Here is a 9479-nt window from a genome sequence, read left to right on the forward strand (position 1 = left end):
TTTGGGGAAAAGAAATAAAAAATTAGACAGCCGCAACACACGCCACTAAAGCCACCACCGCCGGCATAACGCGGAACCAACTGTTGGCAACATTCATTCGCGCGTCATTGCTTCGTCCGCGTCGTCTCCGCAACGAGAGCCGCCATCTTCTCGCGCCTAACGTTTTGTATGGTTCTGTTCTCTGCAATCCGCGCACACAGCTCATCGGTGGCTGCACGTCTGCTCGGCGTCGCAATGCGGCCTGCGTCATTTTCTGGTGCTCGCGCAATCGGTGTGAAACATGTCGCATGTGAAATGTTTGATAGAAGTGCCTCACGTCTAAGTCAAGCCGCCGTACGGGTGTATGGCTGTGCGCCCCGTCCTCGGAAGCGTCGACGGGTTTCCGGCATGCGGATTTCAGGTACGTGCAAATGCGTTTCGCCCTCCTATTGAGCTCCGGAGCAAAGCGTGCAATATTTCATGTGAAAGATGCAGTGCCCGTGATCATGGTGTGAATTTCGAGCGGCAAACGAGAACTTTGGCACTTAGAGCACACCGCAGCTGCTAAGTCAGCGTGGAAATTGTTTTACGTTACCGTAATATGTTGCTGTCAGTCTAATCTGCGGCTTGTGAATAGCTAGCCCATTGACGTTTGCTTGTGGCAGCGATAGGTGTATAAATGGAAGCGGTAATAATTTTCGAGAGCAGAGTTTTTTCGCTCGATGTTTGGTCGTGTTTATGGCGTTATGAAAGCTAGAAAACTAAATGGCTTGATCGTGCTTAGTTCCAACTCTAAGGGGCGTAACGTTGGCGCTGTATATGTTTGTTTTCGGTGTCACGAGTACCACTTTCATGCTTTTGTTGCATGAGAGTGCTAGCTGCTGCGTGCCGTCTGGGTAGAACACAATAAAAGCAATTTCCTCACTCATACGTATGCAATGTGAGGTAACAAAATTTCCAGCGTTTTATTCGGAGCGTAAATATCCAGTATATTTTAGTAAGAAACTCAAATTCTGTGTCAGCTTAGTAGGCGTGAAACAAGTGAAACTCGCATTCCTTTTTGAATTGTTCGCCCAAACTGCACCGCCCCCAGATGCGTCATCGGGTAATTGACAGTAGTTTCGCTACGTGAGTTGTTTTATGCGCCTATATTGCCCGGTTAAGTATCCTGTTCATTTATGCTGACGCTCGTTCATCTTGATTTTAAGAGGTTACTATCCCCGAGTACCGGACGATGCCAAACTTGTGAGGTGTAGCAAACGCGGGAAATTCAAAGTGGCGTGGCTGCAAGGCCCTGTTTTTACGTTTCTTGCATTCAAAGCCAACAGACACAGTATCACTGATTTATTTTCCATTTCCGCTGTACTCGATCAATCTAATGTGACAACTGCATCTGCTCTTTAATGTTCTCCATTTACTGCGTATTCAGCTTGGCTGCCACCTTCTCTTTAGAGGATGCCGCTGTGATAGCTCTTTCGTATAGCACATGCCTCTAGGCCCTTGTGTTTCAAGGGCTCCCGCGAGGCAGCAGTGCTCCAAGTAATTTTACCATCCTATATATTTTCTATTTTGCATCATTCTTCCACGATGGATTTTAATGTTAATAGTATTTGTCATTAGTCATCGCCATAATGTTATAGCACGTAGATTTTACGCACTTCACATCGACAATTTTTAGGCCAGTTTACAGCCAAGTCACATCTTCCATAATACATCGTCAACATTACCATTTGTCATGGCGCTCTTTGGCCAAACCTGGCCCTTGCGCCAAAACACCACACATCATCATCATCAGCTTGGCTGCCAGAAAATGCTTGAATTTCTTTCAGTATCCAAGTGACGAAATATTTCACTGACGGCCGTGTGTGAAACACGCAAGATGATAGCAAAATGATGAGATAATTCTTTTATAGCGTTTGGACTCTACTTTTGGTGAGGATGTCGATCGACCTTGGGCCTGGCGACAGCACACCCGACATCGCCAAAGTGCAGCCTATCAGTTGAGTGCCCCCGAATGGACCATCAACATTGGAAAATGAAGCAGAGCCAGGTAGGGGCAATTTTTACTTTGGAACAGAATACTGACAGCTGCCTCTTTTTTTAAGAATTAAATAACATATTTACAAACCAATCCTTTCTCTTTGTGCAGCCTACATAGAATTTTTTTTTTGCTTGTTATACAGACCTTCAGAAGGTAGTTCTGAACCCTTTTTGCATGCACAAATAAATAAAGAGGAGTGCACTTTCTGAAGAAATTGATGCACTGAAATGTGCGTTCGACACACAGTGAGATGCAAAATAACCAACAACTTTAAAGCGGTAAAAAAATTTGAAACATGTTCTAACATCATAGCCCGCCTTGGCATACGGATCTAAATATAACAGCAACGGAGGTGCATGCAGAGAAGTGTTTGTAAATGCTTGCAAGATATGTACATTGTCTAAGAAATTGTTTTTATTTACTTGGAGCTTCTTGGTGCCATGGCAGTGCAGTAAAAGCTCAAAATGATGCCCCTGCTCCTAATAAAGCACTTTTAGATTTTAAAATTAAATTATAGGCTTTTACATCCCAAAACCTAAAGTTTTGGTAACCTGGCTTCTTTATTGTACACCTGAATCTAAGTGCATAAGCGGTATTCCATTTTACCCTCATTGGAGGGCAGCTGCCATGGCCTAGATTGAAGCTGGGACCAGCATGACTGAGCAGCATGGCATCATAGTAAGTGGGCTATTACACCAGATCAAAAGGAGAAATACTGCTTAGAACTACCAACTTCTTGGCTCACAAGCACTTTGCACTAAGTTAAAGGAGTATGTAGTACTGCCAGTGGCCGTTTATGTACCAATTTCCTTTTAACCTGACTCCATTATTAAAGTGCGAAGCTTCAATTAGTCAAAACCAGCCTAAATTACAGAACCAGCTCAAAACACGCACCATGTATAGCTGGATTTGGACATGAAAATGGAGTCAGTTCATGTCGCCGAAAATGGCGGTGGCAGTCACACTATTTCATGCATTTTGCCTAAAACATAGTCAATAATAATTGATCAATTTCTAAAATATTCTTTTCAAAAAGTTTTTTTCAAGCGTGAAAGGAGGAGCCAAATGGTGTTCAGGTGCTCGAGCAGTTAGTTGCATGGCACTTCTTGCATGTGTTCACTGGCTTCTTTCTAGCTTGAAAGAAAAATTTGTTGCACCTATTGAGCAGTAGAAAGCTGGATTGGGAATTTTTCAGGATGCTCTACAATTTTCGCACTGACACTTTTGCTTTGAATATAATATTTGAGCAGTTAAGTAATCGTTACTAATTAACTAATTAGAAGAAATGTAAGAATTGGTTTCACTTCCTCAAAACGATGGCAAACGACATTGCCTTGGTGCTGTCCAGCTACGTGGCACTTGTACATATTTAAAGCTTGCACATGTCATACATGTCATACAGACCACCTGGTAATTACAAGGCATATATAGAAGTGGCTAAGTTGTGTGAGGCAGCCATATGTAGCAAATCATGAGAAACAGCCATGTTTCTTTCACTTAAGGGCATGATAAGATTTACATGCTCGACACCTTGCATCAGTGTGTTCTAGGCCTGTTCGTAGTTTAGCTGCTACATAAACAATATTTCTCCACATGTAAGCTCATATGCATCTTTCAAGTATATTGACCTGTGTGTCCAAAATAAACCATCCTCGCGCTTCCTTCATTTTGTATACATCTGTTGCTGTGCTAAATTTTTAACATGCAACTGCACAAATTTTCATCTAGTTTACATATTTCCTCGTTGTTTGGTGGCTTTATTTCTGAACAAGTTGTTTTCGTTAAACCCTGTTGCACACAGCAGTACACAGCATTTCTGCCTAGAGTGGGAATTGTTTTTTTTTCAGAATGACGTAAATACACCTTGCCTGGGCAATGTAAGGCATTCTACATAACACGGCCCTGCAATAATGTTTCATATTGCATTCCAGCATCATACAGAACTGTTTACTTACCAGATTAGAATATGTATAAGTGTTGGAAGTAACAGAACTGGAAGAAGCCAGCAGATAATGAGGCCAAGGAAAGCATAGAGGAACATGTTTTAAGTTTTTTATATGAAGTATAGAAATGATGAATTCTAGGCAAGTGAAAGTGGATTAAAAGATATCCACCTCTTGGTGGGGAACGGACCCATAACCTTCTTATTACGCATGTGATATACTAACCACTGTGGTACTACGGCCGTGTTCGAGCGTCGGACAATCTGAGGGACCATTGTGGACGGTTGAATGCTGCCTCGGTGGCACAGTGGTTAGTGCATCGCAAAGGCTGTAGGTTCGTTCAATGCAAAGGCTGTAGGTTCGTTCTCCCCCCATGCCTGTTTTTTTTTTACCATTTTCATTTCCTTTTATCATTTCTACATTTAAATAGAAAATTACAAATAAGTTTCCACGTGCCTTCCCTGGCATCTTCCAGCTGTGATTCAGAAAAATTTTGACCCTCAGTATCCGTTCTTCTCGTTTGGAAGAACAGGAGCTTCATTTTAAAAATAATGAATTCACCTTGTTCAGCATCTCAATGTGGTCTCAAATCTTATCACAGCATGTGTATTACTAAGTGAAGTTTTTATTAAGATGATATAGCATGGGACCTAATTAGTAGCCTTTGTGTACAGATATATGACTAGTCTAATAAATAGGAGGATTTTAAGAAGCACTTCTAACATGGTCTGAGCATGTGTTTAAAAAAACTAATCTAGCATGATTTCAGGCATAGCTGTTGCGCCTGAAAAATATTTGGATCATCTGCATTGGCATTGTTTTTAGAGAGCACCAATACTGCTTTGATAGAAGTAGCCTCGTGGAACATGAAGCATCGCTTCTTGCTTAGTCAAGGAAATATTATCTGCATATCTGACGTGCATGTGTCATATGCTCGAATGCTGTTTAAAGGCTGCTAATAAGAAAATTACTTCACTTGCCTTCCAGAGATTGCTTCAGTAGTCTATGCTACTCGATCATAAACAATTTACCAGAGTGAACTTTCATCACAGTTGGCTTTGCAAAGTTTATGCAAAATACAATTGCCTACTAGACATGTGACTGCACTAAAACTTGGAATTAATGACCAGTAAGATTTATGGGACCAGCAAAACTTAGTTTATAACTCCAGAACAAAATGCGAGGCACTTCGGTTATTTCTGCCATAGAGTTTCTTACAGTAATTACTAGAGGGAACTATGGCGCTGCAGTCGTACCACCATGGGAATGATGGGAAGCACATGGATTTGTCTGATATTCGTGCTTGTGAATTCAGACGTTCTTGTGGCTTCGTATATTATACGCTATATAAATCTTATTGTCGTAAATTTCAGCGCAGTCTATACTCTTCGAAGTGCAGAAGACGGCGCCAACACGCACAATTGCTATTAATTGCAACGATTGAGCTTGTCCAGGTAGCCAAATCGAAGGGCACCAAGCGTCTCAAGGCACTAGTATGCCCGCGATAAATTCATCAGGGCGTTGCACTCGCTTGTCGTTACATGCCTCCGTCGCTTAATGGTTTCGATATCAGACTTCTGTTCTAGAGTTCCTGTGTTTGAATCCTGTCGTCGGACGATTTTAATGTTTATTTATTTATTATACAGTATATTGTTCAAAATGACTAGAATACAAAGTCACAAAGCCGTTTGAAGCCAAACAGACGAAGTTTAGGCAAATCCATGTACTTCCCATAATTTGCATGCTGGTACAACTGTTCTTGTTTGATCTCCTGTGGACACTAATGTCAGAGTTCCCTCTAGTAATTATTGTATGAAACTCTGATTTCTGCGCCTCGCTCGTGCAGAAGCGGCACCACACCTGCTGCGTAAACATGCACTGCCTTTCGGCCGAGTGCAGGGAATGCTGTGAACTCGCCATGTACATAGCCTGCACTAAGTAAAACAAATCACAATGTGCAGTTGCTACCACGTTGAACTGGTGGAATGAGTAGTGAAATGCAGTACCTCCTGAACTAGTTCAGAAAGTGCAGGTTAATCAAGTGGAGATTATATAGCAACAGAAGTTGCGTGATTCTGCATTACATTCACGAAATATACTTCATGATACTTTTCCATTTATTTCCTCAGTTATTAAGAATCCCTTTTGCATTGTTGGACAAAACTACAGAATGCCAACATATTTTCCAGCATTCACTGGTAGCAAACATGTCAAAACATGTTCTAGTGTCTGGATTGCCGCTTTAGCTGTTAACCCCCAAGTTAATTCCGGAAAATGTAGCAAATGTTTTACGTACGCAATTTTCGGTGTCATTCTCTTTCTAAAAATATATTACTTCATTGGTCTCTGGTTAGAAATAACACAAAAATAAGAGCTGCTCTTGAGGGCAGCTTTCCCTCAATGCCGACTGTAACTCATCTTTGACAACAAGAGCAGCATAACGTCGGGCAGAAAGAGTGCAACTAGTCATTGGCGATATTGGTACTACCTCCAGTCACTAGTACAGCTTGTGATCAATGGTTAAAGGTTGCGACTTTGTTGCTGCCCAATTTTAATTCTGCAGCTGTTACACTTGGGTGTAGCATGTGTACGTACGTGTGCATGCATTAAAATGACTTCACGCTAGAGCAAAGCAACTAGTGCAGAGAGGCATTAGTCATCTTTATATATATGCTTTGTAAAGATGCACTAACTTTATCTTTTGCAATATAGACTTGGCGCTCATTGTCCAAAGATGCCCTTGTGCTACTAAAACCTACCAATTAATTCGCTTTTTGCAGTAGCAGGTGCTTATTCCTTTTTCAGGATCGGTCTGTGAGTTCTAGTTTGTTTTTCTTGAACTGTGCAATTCCCACTCACAGGACTGCATGTCATCTAAGGTGTTCCTTTTTCAATCAAGAATGTTGAGGTTGTGTTTGTGAAACTCGATTTCTTGCCTCAAACGAGCTTGTACAAACTGACCAAGCTGATAATTCTACCTGCTTATATAATAAATGTGTTGCGGTTATGAACCCTCATAATGAATGACACACAGTATAAAAATTTTATCTAATAAAACAATTCAATGAAAATTTTCATGTTTTTCGCGTTCGTGTTCACTTCCCTACTCTCGTGTCCTGTCTGCATGCCTCACCTTTTTTTGCATATTAAATATTGTATAAACTTAACCATGCTTTTTTACCACAATGCAGGGGGAAAAGGTTCCGGTAACACTGCATTCAGTATGGTGGCCGAGACGTGTATGCAAGCAACCTCCTTCATGTGGACCAAGAACTACTCTGCAGTGTCTCACAGACTTCCATGCGAAGCCCTCAACATTCTCGTCTCAGTGGAATGGCTGCTCATCTATCTGCGTGTCCATCACCAAGATGGCCAGTTGTAAAGCTCCTGTACCCGTTTAAGACAGCTTAATGATTTTTTTTTATTTAGTTTTCATGGTTGGCCGTAGAATCTTAACATTTTTGATGTTTTTAACGTTTTTACCTGGCCCAAAGTGGTGCAATAACTTTAAACCAGTGTAATGTATTTAAGTGATGCTCACTCTAATGCCTATCTGGTTTTGTTTGTGTTTAAGAAATTTGAATGTCTGATGAGGTAACAGCATTTAAACTTGTCATCGTGGCTCTTTTCAGTGAGCTGCTAGGAAATAAGATGCAAAACTTATCACACGCCAGTTGTAGCATTTTTGTTTTCAAGACTAAAGTATACATGTTTCAAAAGATGGAAAGTGGGGAAAAAATCCTCAAGAACGTAATCATCCTAGGATTGTCATGTCCTTACAACTCTGCAATGACTAATGCCTCATACATCTTGGGAGCACATTGGTCGCAATACCTACAGGTATACTTGATAAGAGAATAGCTTGCACTCAGATTTGCCACGCAGTTGATGGCTGATAGCTTTTGTTTGTCGTCTTCATGTTACTACTATGTATTCAATATTCATTTACATGTGCTGCGGTTTTTTGCAGTCACACACACACACACACACACACACACACACACACACACACACACACACACATATATATATATATATATATATATATAATATATATATATATATATATATATTGCAACGAAGAATATATATATATATATATATATATATATATATATATATATATTCTTCGTTTCAATAAAAATTTAGTTGAGAGTTAGCGCTCATCCTGTCTGCTTCTAGTCTGTGTCCGTGTCACTTCGCGCTACAATCCAAGATCAGGTTACTGTACCAACTTGCCCAACTTTGTATCCTTGTGTTAAAGACACACTCAGACTTGTTCTTACTTATGTGACCGGTTATTTTTGTGCTTTATAATAAGATGCAGTGCTTTTCAAATAAAAACATGTGATAGTTCGTAGTGAGGTTATTTAAAAAAAACTGTTCTGCTTAAAATTTAATTGAGTAAGCCTGTGCCATTATTCGGTGCTTATGTCTTTGTATTGGTATGGTTTTACTCATCTTCCTTTTTACTTTTAAAATGTGCAAACATTATTATGTAACCATTTCTCTTGAATGAAATAAACACTTCTGACATTTCGTCACAAATTTTACACTGATTTTGTTCAATTAGGTAACCTTAGACTAGCTGATTGTTATTCTGGTAGCTTAACTTACAATGCCTGTAGAATATTCAATGCAAGCACATGGTGAAAAATACACTAAGTTATTGGGTATAAGCAGGTCACTGTCAGTAAATGGAGCATACGTATATTTCAGAAAATAGTGCATGCTTACATATTGAACAGCATGCACAGCTACACATGCTGTTTTGTTTGTAAATGCTGAAAGATTATTCGACGTGGAAGCACTTTGTTCTTGGGATTTCAGTGCTACCTTTAAGTCACATATGTGAAGGTACTAGTAGAAGCATCCCGTGGAGATAAATGACAACTTTGATGAATAGAGGTATAAAATATGTGCTTTAAACGGCAAACTGCTTGACAGGCAAACGTATGCTTCTGTAGTACTGCACTTGTTACCGTCGCCAATACATGCATTGCTTGCGCTCTATTGCATTCAATGTGAGCTACAGCAGCGAGCTGTGGTGTCTTTCCCTCCTGGTCGAGCTGGTGTTGCGAAAATTTTTGACCAAGAAAAGGAGGTTTTTAATCATTTCTGAAATGCATGTAACTATGCTTTTGGCTGTGTGCTGTTTCCACGGAGTTATAAGTACTGGTGCACCAAGGTGCGGGAGATCCTGTGTCCTTAGTGCAGCGCGCATTGTTATTGCGCTCTGCATCCTGCCGGCAGTGTACTATCACTGCAGAGGAAGATTACGAAAGCATGGCGTGTGTGCCTTGCTGCAATGGCGAAACCTTAAATTGTTTTCCTGAAAGGGCCGCACGTTATGCTACCACATGACGGACCAGAAGCGCAATATGACGACGCCTCACAGATTCTGGTTCATACTGAACAAGGTAGTACTATAGCTAAGGCTAGGCAGCATTCACAACAGCTAGTCTGCCCATTAACTACAAGGCTGTAGTGAACGCTAAAATACTTGCAGGGATAAC

The 9479-nt window shown here is 40.7% G+C and overlaps 1 long non-coding RNA gene across 1 annotated transcript; it reads left to right on the top strand.

Annotated features, from left to right (window-relative positions):
• The first annotated feature begins 329 nt into the window (after positions 1-329).
• On the top strand, positions 330-7195 carry LOC135905624 (uncharacterized). Its single transcript, XR_010565430.2, has 3 exons — positions 330-400; positions 1893-2029; positions 7155-7195. It is a non-coding gene; the product is annotated as an uncharacterized lncRNA (long non-coding RNA).
• Positions 7196-9479: the final 2284 nt, after the last annotated feature.

This window comes from Dermacentor albipictus, chromosome 1, assembly GCF_038994185.2.
Source record: "Dermacentor albipictus isolate Rhodes 1998 colony chromosome 1, USDA_Dalb.pri_finalv2, whole genome shotgun sequence".
NCBI lineage: Eukaryota > Metazoa > Arthropoda > Arachnida > Ixodida > Ixodidae > Dermacentor > Dermacentor albipictus.